The 20,353-nt window shown below is 41.9% G+C and overlaps 1 protein-coding gene across 2 annotated transcripts in view; it reads left to right on the top strand.

Moving 5' to 3' along the window:
* The first annotated feature begins 3,644 nt into the window (after positions 1-3,644).
* The window catches only part of LRRC7 (leucine rich repeat containing 7), a 1,991,887-nt gene continuing 1,975,178 nt past the window's right edge, over positions 3,645-20,353 (top strand). The window contains exon 1 of one of the 2 annotated variants that reach the window (XM_085602293.1): positions 3,645-3,991. The gene's annotated coding sequence lies outside the window, so the exon portion shown is untranslated. The remainder of the gene's footprint in view (positions 3,992-20,353) is intronic. The other variant, XR_014960653.1, reaches the window with a different exon arrangement.

The raw sequence follows: 20,353 nt of genomic DNA, 5'->3' as shown, positions 1-20,353 counted from the left end.
AGAGGGAATTGTATTATTCATAATTGCCTCTTTGTGGAACCAACTGACAATCCAGGCTGCGGAAAGTGTTAAAGTTTTGACCCGGAAAGACGTGGGGGAATGGGGGCCAATCAAAGCCTAAAAGCAGGTCTTCTTCAAGACTGGAAACCATTTTTTTTTAAATTGGGGAGCAACCTGAATACACATCCAATGTGATGACCGCCGAATTGATCTAGTGATGGACGGGCCCGCTGGCTCCTTTACTACAGTGGAATTAATCCTTGCAACAAATTGAAGTTGTCAGCCTTGAATTTAAGAATGATTTATAGGAGTCAGTAGGTATCCTCGTTCGAACCAAAGCGGTGGAAATAGATTCTTTAAAAATGTAACAGAAGGCCTCCCATTTAATCCAGCCCTCCTGTGCTGAAGAATCTACACAGATTGCTACCGTCACGAACAGACATATATGTATATAATGCACCCATTTTTGATGGTTTTCAAAATAAAGAAAAATCAATGCATTCAATGTTTCCTGTGCTAACTTCCCTCGTGATTAAAACAAGCATTGGCATAGCCAATAGGTCTTGCCTTTGGGACCTTGTAAGTGTTTAGCCATGCAACAGTTGATGTTGTTGCACCAAGGATATTGTGCTGCATAACTAAATACTTATAAGGTCCCAAAAGCGAGACCTATTGGCTATGCCAATGCTTGTTTTTAAAGTATGTGTCTGGTACCCAAATGCAGACATCCAGATGTAAACATTAATTTGCTCACAGTTATGCCTTGCTCATGGATGAGATTGTCCAGGCATTCCCCAGCCTCACAAACACTCCAAGCTTCTCAGCAAATATTGACTCAGGCATGTAAATTCACTCCTTTTTGTGGGGATAGATTAGCAACTACATGCACTATATAAGAGGGTGAATGGTTTGTATTAGGAGGGGGGAAACTTGCACCATACACATTTTAAGAAAACAATACTCCATAATAACATATTAAGAGATTGACAGCAAAATGACATTGACATAAAATCACCAAAATATAATTTAGCCCAGCAACGAGTCAGGATTAAAAGTACAACAATGCAAAATAAAAATCTTTAGTGAATAAGCTACATTCGCATGGAATCAGAAAATTTGAGGGATTGTTTTATTTTACCAAATCATTTCAGTACGTGCTTTAGTTGGTCCAGCAGGGTCAATGATAACTGCTGCTCACTGACTACATTAAGTTGCAAAATAAAAGTCCTTTACTGGAAACATGCTGTTCTAACGACACGGAGGGTGGTGGCACCATTAGATCTCCCCAACTATTCTAACACACATAAGTATCGACATCAGTATAAATTCAGCACGAAGGGAGATGCATTTCCAAAGCTGCCACAACATGCATAACTTGTTGGGTGAATAAAACCAAAAACATGGCTTTTTCACTCTCTAATCCTGTCCCTTCGCATTGTCTTACTTTTTAAAACAGCGCCGGAATACTCCTCGGAGTAGCTGTTATAAACCCCAACATTCATTCATTCATTCAATGAAAACGGTAACAAAATTCCCGCCCAAATTGTAAATTGTCAGTGAATTTTCAATAATCCACGTAAATGTTGCTGTATGTTTTGAAGAGGGCTCCAAGTTGTCAGATACTGGATATCTATGCATCTGGATCTTTAAATTTTGATTCTTCTAATGCACGTGCAGGACTACAAATACAAGAACTGAACTAGCAAGGGAAAAAACTCAACCGGCACGAGGAAGCGTGAAAACTATGTGTTAGTCAGTTTTCACATCTGTCAAGTGGCCATGAAGGCCCTGTGTAACTCCTATAGCAATTCTTCTATTTTGGCCAGCAGCACTGTGCATACGACCTTAGCTCATATTGCAGAGCTACAAGTGAAAATACAAGTCCCAGAATGCAACGCACTGATGGGCAAGACGTCTGGAATGGCTAAGTCATGCATAACATTGGGTCAATCGGTTATGGGACGAATAGAAGCAGATTGAGTTTTTACCTTCGCAAGTTGAGTGTACAGCAGCCGAGGTGGCTGTAAGACAGGCTTGTGACACGCCGGCCTCTCGCCCTCTTGTCAGTCTTTCCTATTAGTACTGGATGCCCGAGCTCGGTGTGTTTACAGACTCGTTTCCTAGGAGACCGAGTCACGTGCAGCAGTACGCCCCGGCCATTGAGGATACTCGGTGCCTACACACACCATATTTATGGAAGGTAGAATGGACTACAATTCAAAGCCAGTTATTGTATTAGCATGACAAGGCTTGTCAAAGTACTACAGTCAAAGAGGGGCAAAGAGGACTGACAATATGAACATTTACGACCCAGGAACCTAGCTTCGCCACAGTAAATGCAGAGGATGCCTTAAAGAGTAAGCTTTTCGTGACCTCAAAATGTATTTTAAAAAGCGCATGCGCCAGCAGGGGGAGGGGAGAGAGGAGGGGGCCTGCGCCGGTTTCCCTTGCGGGAGCGAGCAGGAAGGCGCGATAATTGCTAACATATGGTTCTACTGCTCTCCCCCGCAACGGAATCGCCAAACATGCACGCGTTGCCATTGAAAGCAATGCAACGCGTGCACGTTTTTGGCAGAAAAAGGGAATTGATTGCTAAAGGTCTTTTTCCTAAGCAGCACATGTGCGCTGCATAGGCGAGACCTAAAAAATACCTACTCAATTGAGAAGCGTTTGGGATACATTTTTTTCATTAAAACCTTATCCACAGGGTGGATTTTCCGATTGGACCACTGTTGTTATGTATCATTAACTACCCAGGTCCTTTAGGTTATTTTTGGGTCACCCCATTGTTAACGGAGTGACCTTGTGAAAGGAGCCAAAATTGTGTGCCACGCGGTTGCACCGAGTGATTTGGGTCTGCCGTTTAAAGCATGCAATATACTATATTGCATGAAAAAAACTACACAAACACAACACCTTGAAAATATCAAGTGATCTTAGGGAACTGAGATGAAGTCAAACCTGTGAAATGGAAACAGGGATTGCCCTGCTGACATGGCACACCTTAATGGTGTTTTCAGTGGTTCAGAAATCAATCAGTCTTAGGCCAGGAAAGTTAAGGACATCAATATAGAGTCCGATAGGGACACGTTTCAAAGTAGAGTTTAATTAGTGCTGGGAGGACCCATCCCATTTAAAGTCCTGCCCAATAGAGAATCCTGTGGTATTTAGAGAACTCTCCAGTGTCATGCCTACACAGAAGTGTGAAAAACTGTAATGAAATTAAGATATCCCTTTCACCTCCTATCACTGTTCTTTCGATGACCGAATAAGCAATCCGTCGCTATGCGTTGCTGTTTTACTTGGGAGACAGGAAACAGCAGTATCCAACGAAATAAAGGTGCCCCCTCCTCCTAGACAGCAACTCTTGTTCCTATGTGAAAGAACACAACTACACGTTTCTATAACATAAATCCACTTCCCTGAAATTGTCGCTATGGTTATTCTTCCCGTTTTTTGGAACACGGAGATAGGTTGGTACCTCCCAAAAGAAAGAACAAGAGCACGGGTTTTGGGATCACTTCCCTGCCTCTAAGAAAAGCTGGTGCGCGCTGAGCAGCGATCTCACATCTCACAACCTAACCTGAGCTCGGCGTGCCACTATTTCTGCCTGGCTGAGATGCGGCTCTCCGAGACGGGGCGGGGCCAAGTGAGAGCTCCCCGTGATGAGCCAATTCTGCAAGAAGAGGGAGGAGCCCCGAAGGGAGCCGATGATCAGCCGCTGCACGAAATTCCGTGGGATACCGGTCTCCAGCCTGCTTCTTTTTTCCCGTGATTTTATTATTTATTTTTTTACTTCCTTCCCTGCTGTTACCGTGCCCAGGTTCTACATCTCTTCTCCCACCTGCCCCCTTCTTGCTCCTCCGGGTGTCCGTTTCTCTTCTCCCTGTGTCTCCAGCGGTACTCGTTTCCAAGCGGGAGGTTGTACAGGCGGGCGCTGAATGCACTGGGCACCGGGAATTACAAGGCGAGATGAGGTTTGACTCTACGGGTAAGTCCAAAAGGGTTATAAGCGCTAACGGTTAATGACTGCATTGGTGCGTTAGTGCCACCGACACGCGTGTGGGCGGCGGTTCTTAACCAGCAGGTGTTAGAGCCGGTAGCGCATTAATTCCTACATACATACACCTGCTTCTAGCTCCATATGTGTGGCTAATGGTAGAATTGAATTCCAGAGATGCAGTACTGCTCTGGACACCCCAGCGTGTGGTTGTATTTATCCAGCAGGTACAAGAGCTTGCAGCATATCCCTGCCACGCACCTGCGCCCAACTCCGTGTGTGTGGCTGTTGGCACCACTGCACTGATGCGTTATTGCCACGGAAACCCCGGTGGATGGCTCTCCTTCACCGTGCTGAGTATTAGCAATGAGGATTCCAAAACTGCATAGGAAATAAACCGCAACTTAAAGCATTCTTTTGTTAATGATTAATTGCATCTGGCACCAGGGTGCTTCAGTCCTTTCATTCAGTAAGAACGTACTTACCGTTACACATGATTATGGCTTAACACAGATCAGGTTATAGATGAAATGTTTGTAATGTGATAAAAAACGAAAGGCTACAATTCATCATGTTTTGTACATCATTAACGGGCGCGAGAGCGCACTGGGATGCTCTGAGCTGCCCGGGCAGGACTCTGCGCAGCCTTGCACCCCGTGAAGACGAGCTGTTTAAAAGTGCTTCTTTTTTTTATAAACCTTTCACCTCTTTATCATACTGTCGCCTTTTCTTCGTTTTTAATATTTACGCATCTACAAGGACCTTCCAATTATTTACAGATACTGAATATGCTGCTACCACTGTATCATAGTTTTAGTATTTTCCCTTTAAAACTCTCACATTTCTGCTGTACATAACTAACCTCTTTTATTTGCACAGCACACACTTGGGTTGCACTTTCTTAAAATGGAGGCAGCCTTTTACTGGTACTTGCATGCCAAGCCCCACCACGTTAGGTGTACTCATTGTATCTGTGTCAGAAGGATCAAGGGCCGGGTTGGCCCATCAGCGATTCAACGCCTGACCTGAAATTTCCACTAAACACAATCGTTTTCTTTTTGCCCAGTATTCTCGCTATATTTCTTAAGATCCCTGTCTAATAAGAATCAGTCACATGATGCCTTTGCCCATCGGTTATGAAGGAATTAACAGTGCGTTTTCCACCCCCAGGCCCACAACCTGTGGCCTAACTAACTTATTTGTTCTTTCTGACCATGGACCAGCAGCGTTTCCCTGTTTCTACTGCTGCTAAAGCAGTGCACCTGTGTGCGCTCTATACTTTTGATTACACCTCAATCCCTGCTCAGTATGACTTTACCTTACCAAATACCCCAAAAATGTTTTCCCTTGATTTTATTCAACATGTTCACAATTATTCCAAGTAAAGGCACTAATACCCGCTCATGTATTGTGCTGCCTCCGTGCATGGCATAACTGGCTCATGAACGCACTTGAACTTTTACTGTTCCAGCTGTGACCCCAGTCAAAAAGCCAAGAGCGCACAGTGACGTCCAGTCAAAATCTGTGGAGTAGCAGAACAGCCATATTGAAGAATAGCTAACATTGAAGACCCAGTGGTAGCTAGGATACGCATAAACGCTTCACACATCCCGTCACTGAAATCATTTGAAAATGGATATAGAGTCTTTATCCCTGTTCCACAGTTCTGGCCTCAATTTTTATACAGTAGTCCACCGTTCATTGTGCAGTGAGAACAGTGTTGTTTAATGGTCAGGCTTATGTGGGGAAATTTCGTATTAACCTCAGTTGGAAGTGTTGTGAGAGGTTATTGATAAATAAGTTTACATTATGGACCCATTCATTTTAACATATAATAAGCTGTTCCTTGAGAACTACTGAGCAAACACAAGGATATGATGGACTGAGCGCTGAAATGTTTCAGACACTCACTCTCCATTACAGATCTGGATTGAATCCATCATCGTTCTGTAGCTCACTTCGCCACCCCAGTTCAGACCCAGCCATATGCAAATCAGTCTGTGCCTCATGGGAACAGTCCAGCCCGAACTGCCAAGCCAGGTCTTCCCTGTACCGGAAACAAGCATCCTGGGTCTGGTTTCGGGTAACACCCCTCATCAGCCAGGCTAGATTGAATCCAGTGGCAAAGTGAGCATTGGACCCACGTTTGGGCATACCCTGCTAACTTAGGGTGGACAAAGCAAACACAAGGAGATGATGGAGGGCTGAAAAACTTCAGACACTCGCCCCCAGTCACAGATCTGGGTTGAATCCATCATCGTTCTTTAGCTGTTTGCTTTGAGAACTACTACCTGAGCTGAAATCTTAAGTATGGCAGTTGACCTATCCTGAATTTAAATAAATTCAAACGTTTTGTGTATTTTAAATCGTATAATAGTAAGTATAAACCCAGGCATGTCCTCTTTCAAAGAAACTTTGAGGTTCAAGAATTGGGAACATTGAAGTGAGAACATACATGAAGCGTAATGAATCACTGCACTGTCTCAATTTGCTTTAAACATGAAAAGTATCTTAGTGATGATTGATCACTGCCTAGAGATATGTTTTATTATTGGTTACTGACTTCCCCAAATCATTGTGCTGCAAAACGGAATTCCCAAATATTAGTTAAATCCTTACTCCACCTGAAGTACACATTGACCTACCATTTCCAACACTCTTACATTGACTTCTGACTTACTTTTATTATATTCATTAGCCAGAAAGAGGAGCATGCCCACACATTCGTATTGTCTGAGTTGAAACTGACGACTCTGGTTCACAATTTTGTGTTTGTATTGCATCCTGTACACCCCTCCTACACCATATCTTGGTACTGTTCTGTCTGACAGCATATTCAAGGGCCCTACACGTCAACAAAACAGAAGCATGGACAGAGTGATCTCTCTTGCAAGTACCATCAGACTTTGAAGATTGGCAATACAGCCCTCGGTGATGGGTCAGGAAGTTGTAGGATCTGCTGAAGACTAAGGGTCTGGTTTAGAACTCGGAGGATGGTTACTCAGTCACAACAGTGATGGATATCTCATCTGCCCAAACATAAATCCTATGATCACTATGGGATTTATTTTTCAGTGGACGGGATATCCATTACCGTTGTGACGGAGTAACTCATCCATCGAGTTCTAGATCAGGCTCTAAGTCCAAGCCACCTTTTCAGTAAACTGCTCTACTTAATGGGCTGTGGCCACACCTGGACGTTTAGACTGTGTTGCCCCATGAAGCAAGTGAAAAAAATGTTGAGTGACTAATCTGCCTTTCTAAGTACCACTGGCTCTCTTGAATAAGAGCATGCCTCATCATGGTAATTACACTTTACAGAATTTTGGTGCAGTTCTTGTAGTCGTGATTTCACAACAATATCATTGTGCTATTTACTGTTATTGCACCTTTTTTGTAGGATTTAAATAAGACAACCGTAACTACCTCTGTAGACAGCCTGAATAATCAATATGTACGAAATGAGTTAAACTATGTTACTTTGTTAGCAGCTTTACAGCAAAGGTTTTTATCCTTTGAAGAAGTTTAATCGATATTAAGACTAGCAGTGGCAATTTTTCCGATGCTAACTTCTATAGGATGTCGATCACTTCTTGCTAGATGATAGAAGCATCATGGGAGCTGCAGTTCCAAGAGCCAGTTGACAATGGGCACCCATATTACTTTTGTAGTAATCATGTAATTTTCTCAGTTGTGGACTGCAAGATGTTGGTATTCTCCCAAGATAATTCTGTAAAGTACTTGGCCACAAACATTGGGCCGTTCCTCACATGCAAGTTTTTTCAGTAGCAAGCCCTTCCCAACATTATTGAGCATTTTAGGTAATCAAACCAGGTCTGTTTCCAATACAAAATTCGTACACCACACTTCTACTTAGGATTTCATTATATTCACATTCAACCTGTTCTGATGATAGATATCATTATTTGTGGCGGAGCAGTTATGGGACGTTTAATGTTTGTGGCTTGGTTTATGTCCGCCACTTATTTTTGTGGTGGTTATGTAAATGTTCATGCTTTTGTGCTGTCTGCTAAGTGTCTCAGGTTTATATTGTGGCTAGGTTATCTGACTCATTGTCTGCAGAGTTCACGAGTTGCTGACCACATACTTTCTGCTGCCTCCGGATCTGGTAACAACAACACATCAGTAAATGTATCATCGCTGTACAACATGTGTTAACAGACACCGTGATTGGTTCAGTGGTAGATTGGAGGATTCAAAGAAGAAAATATCAACAGAAGGGCAATACTTGAATAAGAACTCTTGGAAAATATGAAAAACGCGAAATATTTGCAAAAAGATTTTTAGTTCATGTATAATTTAAGGTGAAATGTTTTATTATGTTACACAGTTCTCTGTTTGAGTAGGGCAAATCAAATTTGAGGTATTTATGTCTATTTGTAAGTGGATTGGGTCTCAAACTAGATTCCCTCTGCGAAAAGTGCACCTTCCTGGTGGGACATTAGTAATTACTACTCCATTGATGTTCAGTGTTGAGGATCATCAGCTTAGGAGGCAGAAATGGTAACATGGATGAAGATACCCCCTCTTTAACAGAGCCAGAATGAAAATTACAGCAACCATCTCTATCACAAAGTCCTAGATGCTAGTAGCAGAAAGACCTGTTGGAAGCTCTTTTCCGCAGGTTGCCTTAAGTTTTAAAAGTCTGGCTCCAAATTCAATCTTCCTACTTTGATAAAAGAGGAGAATTAAATATTTGAGATAATTGAAAGTCCATTTTACAGTACCGTTCATGAGATCACAATAAGACCATGGAGAAACTGTCTGATTTCAAACGCAAAATATTTTAAAAATTCCACTTTTCTTACAGAAAAGTTACAATTTGGTAAGAAGTGTTAAGGGTTTGATCAAGAGAAAGAAAGTAACGTGCATCCAGGAAAGTGATATACTAACAAGCTTATTTTTTCAAATTTTATATTTCTAAGGGGCATATCAGCAACAACCGACGATAATTATCGCTAAGCGCACTTAGTGCTAGGATAATTATCGCCGAATTTTATCGCTGAGATAGCGTGCTATTAGCAACGCTTATCTCAAAAGCGATAAAATTCCTGGTGCAAGCTGCCAAATGTGAGATTATCGCTGGAAATCCAGCGATAATCGCACAACATTTGGCGATAGCTTGTTGATAGGGCAGGGCATACTTAGCCAGGATATCCAATGGAAGGTGGATATCATGGTTAAGTCAAACCAAAAGCAGGCGTAAGGAAAGTAGCGATAACCAAGGTTAACACTACTTTTCTTATCGCTATGCTTGTTAGCGATTCCCTTGATAATTGGAGAAATGTCGGTTAGCGATATTTCTCCAGTTATTTCAGGAAGGAACACCCACTTTGCATCTCATTAGAGATGCAAAGCTGGGCGTTGAGAAAACAGGCGCTAAGGCAAGGATTCACGTGATAGCGTGACTTTGCTGATATAGCGATTAAAATTATCGCCGCTTTTCGGCCGCAAAAGCGTCGATAATTTTTTATTGTCGCCTTGTAGATATGCCCCTAAATTCTTTGTGTTCATCCAAAAATGCTCCTATTAAGCCCTCGCAATACAAGTGGCCCTGACTATTATCCAGACAGGGGAGGAGGTGCCATTTGAGACCGTTTAGAGTACCCCAGTGTGTCTGGACACTACAATAAAGGTTTTGCCTAGAGCGCTCAGTGATTCTAGGCCAGGAAACACCATACCTTGCTCTGGGCATCTGGGGTTGTTCTTGGCCCAGCCCAACATCCTAGTGCTCAACAGGGGCAGCTGTACATGCTCTCCACGGCCCATGGCTGCACCCCTGAGCCTTCAACAGACGCCCTGCCACCTTAACCCCTATGTGATAGCATTCCCTCTGCTAAAATCCACCACTTGCTTATAGCTGATGGTAAACTGAAGCAGAAAAAGGCCCTGTAAGGGCCGTTAGTCAAAAACATCGATGGAAATGGGTCAGGGAATATTAGTTTCACAGATTTCCCCCCATTTTGGGCTCATTATCTCATAATGTCTGGATATCAGTGCAAGGCTACCAGTCTGAATTGGAGATAATGCCCCTGGCGTAACCACACTAAAAAGTGAATTACTCATAATAAGTCCATTAATGGGATTTTGTTCACCATTGTCTCTATAACTTTATTTCACTGAATGTATGATAGCATAGGTGGACCATTTCATGTACAAGGGGCTAAATGTAGTAGTAGTAGTAGTAGGAACAATCGTACTCCTGGAGTATACAGCTATTGACAGAGTTATAGAGACTGTTCTCTATTCCGCTGGAATGTATGCTGCGATTGAGATTAAATAGTCAATAAATAGGTTATTCCAGCATGGAATATTAATGTATGTTATTATGTCTCTTAGAGGTTTGATTTCTGAATTAAACACCACAACAGTTGTCTTCATAGTTCCAGGAACATCCCAAAAAGAAGACATTAGATCTTTAATTGAACCCATTGTTTTCATCTGTGGCAGGTTTTTTTTCTAGAGTTTCAGAAAACATTTATTAATTATGAATTCAAATTCATAGCAGTTCTACAGGACTGAAAGACGTGATTTTGTGTAATTCAGTCAAAAAGGTGGTTAAAGGGCTGACTTTACTGACCTGTTAATTTCTTGCTACCTACTTATATTTAATATGTTTTTCTGTCCAATAGCCATTGTTTATGCACCCTAATCAAGTGGTATCTCTAATTTGTTTTGGTCATAGGTTTTATTGGTACGGATATAAATCAGGATGTGGTTAACTTGCCTGATGAGTGTCCCAAACCCGACAAAGATGGTGTGCACCCCTCCATTAGCTAGCCGATTAAGGGGTAGTGAACTCCCTGGGCATGTATTTTAGTATTTCAGGACCGATTTATTAAGAATAAAGAAAATATAGTCCAATTCATGTAATGTGTGGTGAAAGTAATGGCCGATGTCTTTGCCATTGATCCAGGTAGTTGGTTTGAGTTCAGTTATAACTGCAAATAGAATGGTACGGTTGGTAGTGTATTTGGACCATACTATTGCGAAGCGGTGGGGCTTAATAAGAGTGCAGATACTTTAGTTGGGCCTAAACCATAAAAAATGCCATAGTAAGAAACTGCATCTAATACCAACATGGCACAGTAAATTGACAAAAGAGAAAATTGGGTTGCCTACTTGCATGACCATCGAGAGAAAGTATCATGCAGAAATGTCAGTAATGGTGTATTTCCTTAAGTGAGTTATAACCATAGGCATTTGGGTTAACACGTAATATAAAATTTGAAATGACTTCAAAAGTACATGTATGTAAAAGAGCAGAGTCAAAATCAATGAATGCCCAACAAAACAAGTAGAAGATACTACCAAGCCGCATTTCCATTAATGTAAAGGGTGTCCGAGACATGGTGCTAGTCTCCAGGCACCGAAAGGCTAAATCCAGGCAATTTGCAAATAAAGTTGCACGATGGTAAATGGAGTGGTAATGTCGAATCTATTCTCAAAGTTGAGCCCCCCCGCTTAAGAGTAAATAAAACTACTTGTGTTTGGTGATAATACAGTGCACAGTAATGGTTAAATGTGCACGTCTGTTGAGCCGCACAAATCTACCATTTTAAAAAGTTGTGATGCCGGTGAAGTGTTAAGAGCTTTCTCACGTTCATAAAGCTCCATTATTGGGAGAGGTAAAGCGGGTTAATTAGATCAAATCTTCGGATTTGTTTTCTTTCAATTAGTGTATTACCCCTGGAGTCCTGGGCAAAACATTACTCCTATAAGAAGGCGGCGGCTCTCTGTTAGAAACTGCTCATCATTCAAGTAAGCGGCCTGGAAGTTGACTAGATGTTCTAGATCAATCTTGTCTTTGTGTGGGGAAAAGTATTGTATCTCTGGGTTTAATCTTTGAATGTTTCTTAACATTTTTTTCAGGCTATAGTTCCTAGTCCACATGAATGGTGGTGATTACTGTTGTGCAGGCATTATTTGTGGTTACTTGGTTTGGTTGTTACGGTTTTTATTTTCCAAAAGGGAGCCTGCCACAGTAATTTCTAAGTCTGTGGTATGGTTTGTGGCATTCATTTTTGGGAGGCTGCCTGCAGACCATAGCTACAGTTTTGACACCTTAAATGATGCCTCAACTTTGTTTTATAAATGCCTCAAATGTTATATTTTGTAATTGCCCATTGATAAAGCACACACCATGAAGCAACATGTTGATGTAATTCTTTTCTCAGACCTTTTGAACAATGCATCTAAAAGTACACAACAGACTCTCAATTAGTATGTGTGTGTATACAGTGTTTCAACATAAAGACTCACCATTATTTGGATGGTTTAGTTCGAGCTGAGTTCCTTCACTAAGTTGAGAGGAGTGTTTAAATCTACTTTCTGTTTGAGAAGAAAAGTGTTTGGTCAAAAGTAGGGGTGGGCGGAATTTGTATAGTCGCGCTACGAAAAGCTCAGCGAAACGGTAAAAAATCTCCGCGCACGCAGAAATTCCATGAACACGCGGAATTGCTAGTTCGCGATGCTTTTTTCCTGTTCGCGAACGCTGATTGCGTGCTCGGGGGGAACTATCTTGTGAACATTCATTTTTGAGAACGCAAACAAGCAAAAAATTCCGCTAAGCTGCGGAATTTTGGGCAATAACGCGGAACTACCCAAATTCTGCAAATTCCGCAAGCGGAACGGAATTTACCGCCCAGGCCTAGTCAAAAGTTGCATAATAGAGTCAAAGTCAGATAGTCGAGGTCTTCTAAGGAAATTTAGTAAAACGATTGGAGACCCTGGGAGTCAATACAGACCTGGTCATTTTGGACATGCATTACAAAATGTCTTCATGTGGCCCTGTGCAAACATCATTCAGTGCTCTTTGGCTGTAACATAGTTTGTGATATCAAGCTTTGTTCTTGTGTAATTGCTGGTATGGGTCCGGGCATATGCCCCTTTGCATTTCTAGTCCTATTGGTTCATAGCAACTTTGAAATCGGTATTAATCAGCCAGGTTTCTGGTGAACTTTAACTACTACAAGGGTTGATCTTTTTTGTGCAGATTGTTTTTGAGCCCAATATTTATATGCTCTTTGATCAATCCTATTAAGGGTTTTTCTCAAAAGTTTAGCAGTGGGGTGTTCCATTTAATAAAATATCTACTTGTCCATGGAACAGGTTGCTTCACAAATCTACTTGTCTTGTAGCAAAATCCACTTGTCTCTTTGGTGCCTTGTAGTGCGGCAACAACTTATAATACCAACCTTATTATATATAAGCTTTAATAATTGCCTCTCACCGCGGGCGCGCGGTCCCCCAGTCCCTGATCTACTCCCATTCCCCTCCTCAGAGTTCTGCTGCTGGTTTGGATCCCCCACTTATGGAGCACGTGCTGTCACTTTGGATTGCGGGTTGCCTTGCGGGTGTGGTTTTTTATGTTGTTTTGTTTTGATAAAAGGGAACCGTACTGTGGGCATGGAGCTATGCGGCCTGCAACATTGATTTCTCCTGTTTTGCTAATCTGCACTGCCAAGAGACTCTTACTGTATGTATGCAATATGCTTTTGTCACTCTAGCGGCCGGCCGAGTGGTTGTAGGCCCATACCTGTAACTTTTTCAAACTGCAATAAACGGTTTCAAAAAAAAAAAAAAAAAAAAATTGCCTCTCAGATTATGCCAGAGCTCATACCATGGTAGGATTTGAATATTAGCAATTCCCTTATTTTGCCACCTTTCGGCAGATCTACATACTGGGGCTGGAGGTAGTGTTAAGAAATAGTTCCCCATGGTTTGAATACCTTTTGAGTCTGAAAACCTAATAACTTGCATGTTTCATGGGTTTTCATCTGCTAGTCTCTAATATTTTCTCATACAGAAAAATATTGGAAATTTACTCCTGACCAGGGTAGAAGTAAAACTTCTTCCTGAACTGGGGGGAAAAAGTGGTTGGTGCGAAAGTCAACTTGTTGCCGCTCAACAGATTTACGCTTGAGCAGATCTACACATGCATATTTGCTCATGCTAAAATGCAGTTCACAAATATTTTCTGGGAGTACGATTTCCTTACCTAGTTTGGTAAATTCTTATGAATTCATGAAAGCCTTAAATATATATATTCCATGAGTGCACTTTTGTGACTTCTGATAAGAATCGGGCAGCTATTTAGATCTGACGTTAAACAAGACCTTTTTGTTGTTTTATAGAAATGCTGTCTGTCTCTCTATGTACCAGCTGGCTTCACTGTGAGTGACAGTATTTTGCTCTTTCACAAGGAGCATATTGGCATGCCAAATAGTTTTGTTCAATGCCAGGAACTCCTGTGGCAATGAGTGGTTTTTATTTTTGTTTTTTTTTAGAACATATTTTATGTGTCAAAAACCACATAAAAGGTAACCCAGAGACTTCCGTAGCGTCAATATACATCATCATGACTTTGACATTTTTCCATGTACGAGGAGAACTGAAAGGGCATTACAATCGAATCGGAGCAAAAAGAAAAATAAACAAAGAACATACTACACCCCCACCGCACTGTCAACCATTCAGGAGCAGCATATACAGTCAAAGCCACTTGCCTATGCTCACAGTCTGTCGTGTCCAATAAGCTTCTAACCCACCACATGTGTAAGAAAGACACCCCAGAGAAGGAGGAAATTAAAGCTGGTCTGAGTTCCGGGTAGGGGCCGGTTCTAGATCTAAACAGTGATCGTCTGCCCAGCGCTTCCATATTTTGTAGTGTTTACGAGGACACCCCCTCGCCATAAAAATGGGAGCCTCCAATCCCATACAGAAGTCTAGGCCATTATTCCATGCTGAGACGGAGGGCGCCACTGTTGCCTTCCAGGCCCTCGCAATGTCTTGTTTGGCTAGAGTGAAACCTAGGAGCATAAGATGGCGTTTATAAACATTGCCCCCGATACCTTCCATGACATGCAGGAGAATCAATTTGGGTGAGCATGGAAGATCCCGCAATGAGTGATATTTTTTTTAGACCAAAAATATGTTTGCTTTTGCCAATGTTTGTTAGAATGATGAGGACCTGGCAGCTTTTACAACAATAAAACAAAAACTGTCAAAGCACTTGCACTGGCAAAACCAAAAGGCTGGCCAACAATGTCATACCTATTGGCTTTGCCAATGCTTGTTTATTTTGATGTTTCCTATAATTTTGTAGAAACTGGTTACACGGATTGCATATTTTTCCATTAGGAACACATTTTACTAAATGATGCTTCAAAGAAAAGGTACCTAAACGTTTCACAGTACTTTAGCAAAACGTTTTCTTGGTTGCATTTTGTAAAATAAACATTTATTTTGAAAGCAAAGAATTGTCAGTCTTGCTTTCAAGATTTTGCATATATTTACATTTAATCAGAGAGCATCCTGGAAGCATTATACGTAGTCTTATATTGTTAAACTTTGCAAATGCGTGTACACATTTCTATACTGGAACCTCTGTCAGTAGTGCAGTCTGAACTTACATTTCCTTAGCGAGCTCACTCGCCCTAATAAATGAAGGCTTTGTACTAATGAACCATAAATAAAAGTTCAAACACCATTAACATATGGACACAAATATTACCTTAACTGCAGAGCATGCCGTTTCCGTATTCTTAATGTGGTGCTATAATCTGGCTGCAAAAGGGTTTGTGCTGCAGGGGCTTGGGCCTACCTGTCCCAAGGACACAGTAAACTGAAAACTTGTTGTTTGTCCTTGACCCCAAACAATATGTTCTGGGAGTCGGCTATAGAAATTCCACACCCCTGCTAAAGTCCTCATGTGAAATTTGTAGCTCTGTTCTGGTTGGTCAACTAAGTTGAGACAATCGCCATAAGGATGTCTGGCTCCCAGTTCGTATAGTTGCAAAAACTAGTGCTTGCTGCCTGAAATTGACATTTGTGAGGTACATTCAAATGACTGGACATCTTTTTTTAATTTATTCAAATTTTTATTGGCATCACAAATGTAAAACCATCAACAAGATTCCAAGAAACACATTACAATATATTGTGCCTTCATAAAGCTTATTGGTGCTTTTCACCAGACTATCAAAGATAAATAACTATAAAGTTTGTATCCTTAACTTTGTTGCGTGTCACAAGTGTCAAAAGACCTGATTATTGTGTATTATCTGTGGCTTGACCTGTATCCTTTTGTGTCATTTGTGCATGTCTGTGGAAAAAGTTTAAAACCTACCCATATCATTATGTTCCTTCTGTCCTCCTTCAGTTTGCTATGGTTCTAGCTAAAATGTTTTACTTAGTCACCATTTGCACAACATGCTACTGCTTTTAAATGGTATTTTATCTTTAACATCTCTTTGGTCGCACCTGGGTCTAAAAACCATACTAATTCTTGCAGGAGATCACAGGTTGAATAATACGTTTAATAAACACTTCACTGAATCCTAAAATGTGCTTGTATTCTTACTGGAAAAATATGTTTCCTCTGCAGAACTGTGTCCAAACCGTGCTTGTATTCTTACTGGAAAAATATGTTTCCTCTGCAGAACTGTGTCCAAACTGTGCTTGTATTCTTACTGGAAAAATATGTTTCCTCTGCAGAACTGTGTCCAAACTGTATCACCTAAAGTTTCTAATAACCTACTTGCAGTTTATTTTTTGATGTGAGTAGATCAAAGAATCCACAATTAAATTATTAAAGTGTTTGCTTTTTGGCAGACTGTCATGATTATTTCTTCATTTATTATACATACTCACCTCCTGGTTACATCAGTGCTTCATAGGTTGAGTAGGGCTGATTCCCCGTTCTCTCATCCCCTCTCGCCCCCCCCCCCCCCCACACACACACACTGTTTAGCTGTTGTGGTGCTGGAGGTGAATAACCTTTTATGCTGAGGGTTTATTCATTTTGATTATTTTGTGTGTGGAGCTGAATACATCTATGCAAGTAACTTGGATCAGCGTTGAGCTTACTACTTGTCCAATTAGTCCATGGTTACTCTCTTGGTTAAATACCACTGTTTTCTAAAAGCTTTGATGTACCGGATTACAGTGCAAATAACGAAACACATGAGGTATTAATACGACGCATCTGTCCAGAAGTTTCTGCAGTATTATTGAGATGTGTGTCTTTGAGCTCCTGTTACTTAGGGTATCGTAGATGGATCCAAAAGCGTTTGTCTTCTCTGTCGTAAGCGGACATCATGTTATGATCTGGCAGGGTAGCCAAAGCAGATGAGGGTGCTGCTTGGAGGAGGAAGTGGACAGTATGAAGAAGTATGTGCTATCAATCCTTGATCATCCACTCTTCACTCTCAAACATCTACCACACTGCTTTCCCTTACCCCCTCCTAGAGCTGCTCCTCTGTAAGCCTATTTCAGTGAGGCATCCAGGTCAGTTTTACACATGGTTTATAGGCTGATTAGTGATAATGCCCTTCTATTTCAAATAAAACAAATCCCAGCAGATTTGGACCTGTAAAGACCAACTGCAAATTTATGCTTTTGCTCCTGGGGTAATTGCATGGTCTGACATTCCCCCAAAGATATGACCAATTTCACAAAACTTGACCACACTTTCTTTTCTTAAGAAACTTGATATTTTTATTTAAGGCTATTTGTAAATCATATCATATTCGTTCGTTCGTTCGTTATACTTCATTCGATAACAAGAATTTTCATCATAAAAGTAAATATACAGTAGTCATGACCTATATGAACATCACAATATAAAAAAGTACAATTAAATCATTAAAATTGCTCTACTTGAAACATCATGATACATCATAATACAAGGGGATACAATTAAAACTCATCAAGCTTGTTCTGCATTAATCAACATAACTACACATTTCCCCTGCTGTATAAATGTCTGTGGCAACTATCCTAACCCTAGGAGCATTCCTTCATGAAGACGCTCCGACCTGCAGGGTGAGTTGGGTCTTAAGTCTTCTCATACGTATCATCCAAGCACTTCCAATAAATTTGGCAACACCACACACCAACGAGGGAGAGGATGTCTCGGTACAGAGGACACGCAGGGCCATTACATGACATCTAAGGCCCAAGCCCTTGCATAGGGGTTTTAGCCATATTCTCCTAGCCACCTTGTAAGCTGGGCAAGCAAACATAAGGTGCGCCACGGACTCAATAGGGGCTACACAACACGGACAGGCCTTTGATAAGCCACTTTGAATGTTCCACCCAGAAGTAAAAGCATTTACAGGAAGGATTCCAAACCTGATTTTTAAATATAGTGATCTATCCAGGGGTTTCTCAATAAAGTCAAGGAGTGGTTCAAATAACCTAATCCCCTTAAACTCTAGGAAGCGCTCGGTGAGAAAACCCCCTACACCTCTACAGGAAGTCTCCTGCTGGACCCACTCCCAATACAGCTTCTTGATAACTAGTTTGGGTGGCGGGGATTGGCTCTTCCAAAGGACACTTAGGCCTATATATCCGACCAGCTGCCTCAAATTACTCAGCCACTTAATCCTATTGCCTTTATCTAGCAAGATGAGTTCGTCCAAAGCAGCTGCATAGTTCTTGAGCTCCTCAGTCCTTCTCAGTCGGACCCAAAAGAGTAGAGGGCGAAGGCGCACTATTTCTCTAAGAGGGCGCCTGCCCATATCTAAACGTAATGGTATTAATGGGGTGGAAACTGGTAAGGCAACCAGTTCTCTCAAGAACTTGTTTTCTGAAGTAATTAGGTCCGGAGTATTCTCGAACCCCCAAAGTTCAGAGCCATACAGGGCAGTTGGTAATATTTGGCCTTCATAAATTGCGAGGGCAGGAGCCACAGGTTTACTCGCAGACGCCCTATGCTCTCGCATTACCGCCCCTGCAACTCTTTTAAAATTTAATAGCATTTTAGCCAGATGATCATTCCAGCGCATCCGGCTATTCACCCTAACACCCAAGTAGTCAAAGGAGTCCACCATCTCCAAAGACTCACCATTGAGCGTAAAATTATTCTTAAATCTTGTGGAAGGGGAGAGGGCCATAAGTTTGGTTTTAGAGGTGTTAATTGTGAGTCCCCTATCATTACAAAACTCACTGAAGCGGTGTAATAACTTTTGGAGGCCTGCTGGGGTTTTCGAGATCAGAATGGTATCGTCCGCGAAGAGGAGGGTAGGGGTTTTTTCCCCTGCCAGGGATGGCGCATCCGCCGACTCTTCCCTCAGATGGTCCACCACACCATTCACAAATAAAGAGAAAAGGGTCGGCGCCATAACACATCCCTGGCGAACTCCCCTTCTCACGGGCACCCTCTCGGTCAATTGGCCTTGGGTACCCCATCTGATTCTCGCATAGTTACCCTCGTGGAGCTTCACTATAAGGTCCAAAAGGGGGCCCGGAAAGCCCGTCTTCTCCAAAACCTCCCACAGCCTAGCTCGGGGGACCAGGTCGAACGCCATCCTGAGATCTATGAATGCCAGGTAAAGACTACCATTGTTAATTGTCACAGTTTTCCAGTAGATCGCAAAGAAGCGGAAGACCTGGTCCATCGTGCCCACTTTTTTCCGAAACCCGGCCTGGAAATGGGAGAGGACCTGCTCCTCCTCCATCCATACACCAACTCGCAATATGATGACCCTGCCAACCACTTTCTGAATCACATCAATCAGACTGATTGGTCTGTAGTTGGCAGGGTCGTCCCTGTCACCCTTTTTATAAACAGTGATCACCTCTGCACCCTTCCATGAATCTGGGACAGGATGTCCCTTGGAAATTAGATTAATTATTAATGCAATGAGTGTGGCCCAGGCTATGGGTTCTTTCAAAAGAAGATCCCCCGGGATACCATCTTGGCCAGCAGCCTTCTTCGGGGTTAGATGTCTTATGGCCAATACTACCTCCGAAATCACGAATGGCTCCTCAAGCGTCGATAAAAGAGGGGCCCGAATGGCTGGATCATAAAAAGAAGATTCAATTGCATCTTGTCCGCCGTATAGGGCTGAGAAATGGGAATACCATTGTTGGCTAGTAATGTGATTGGCCAATAATGGCCTATTGTAATTTCTGACCTTATTAATCAAATCCCAAAACAGCGAAGCATTTTTCATTTTAGATGCGTGTTTAAGGTCCTGCCAGTACTGTTCCTCCCACTCTTTTTTAGCCCGCACTTGTTCATTCGTGTATTCCCTCCTGACTACTCTAACTAAAGGTTGATTCTTTTTGCGTAGGGCAACAGTTAGCTCCCGTCTTTTAGCCCGGCACTTTGCAGAATACCAGGGATTACTGGGTTTAGGGTGTTTTGTTTTAGAGCTCTGGGTTAAAAAATGTTTACCAACTTCCTCAATAGCATTTTTGTATATCTGAGGAAAAAGCGACTCCTGAGCAACCCCTGTTCCCGAGGCTAATCCCGCCAACTCTCTAGTCAGCTCATCAATATGCATCTTGATCTTTGCTAATTTGTCAGGATGGGTGCTAACC

The sequence above is a fragment of the Triturus cristatus genome, chromosome 4_2, assembly GCF_964204655.1.
Source record: "Triturus cristatus chromosome 4_2, aTriCri1.1, whole genome shotgun sequence".
Taxonomy (NCBI): Eukaryota; Metazoa; Chordata; class Amphibia; order Caudata; family Salamandridae; genus Triturus; species Triturus cristatus.
This window is presented reverse-complemented; position numbering and strand designations above follow the sequence as displayed.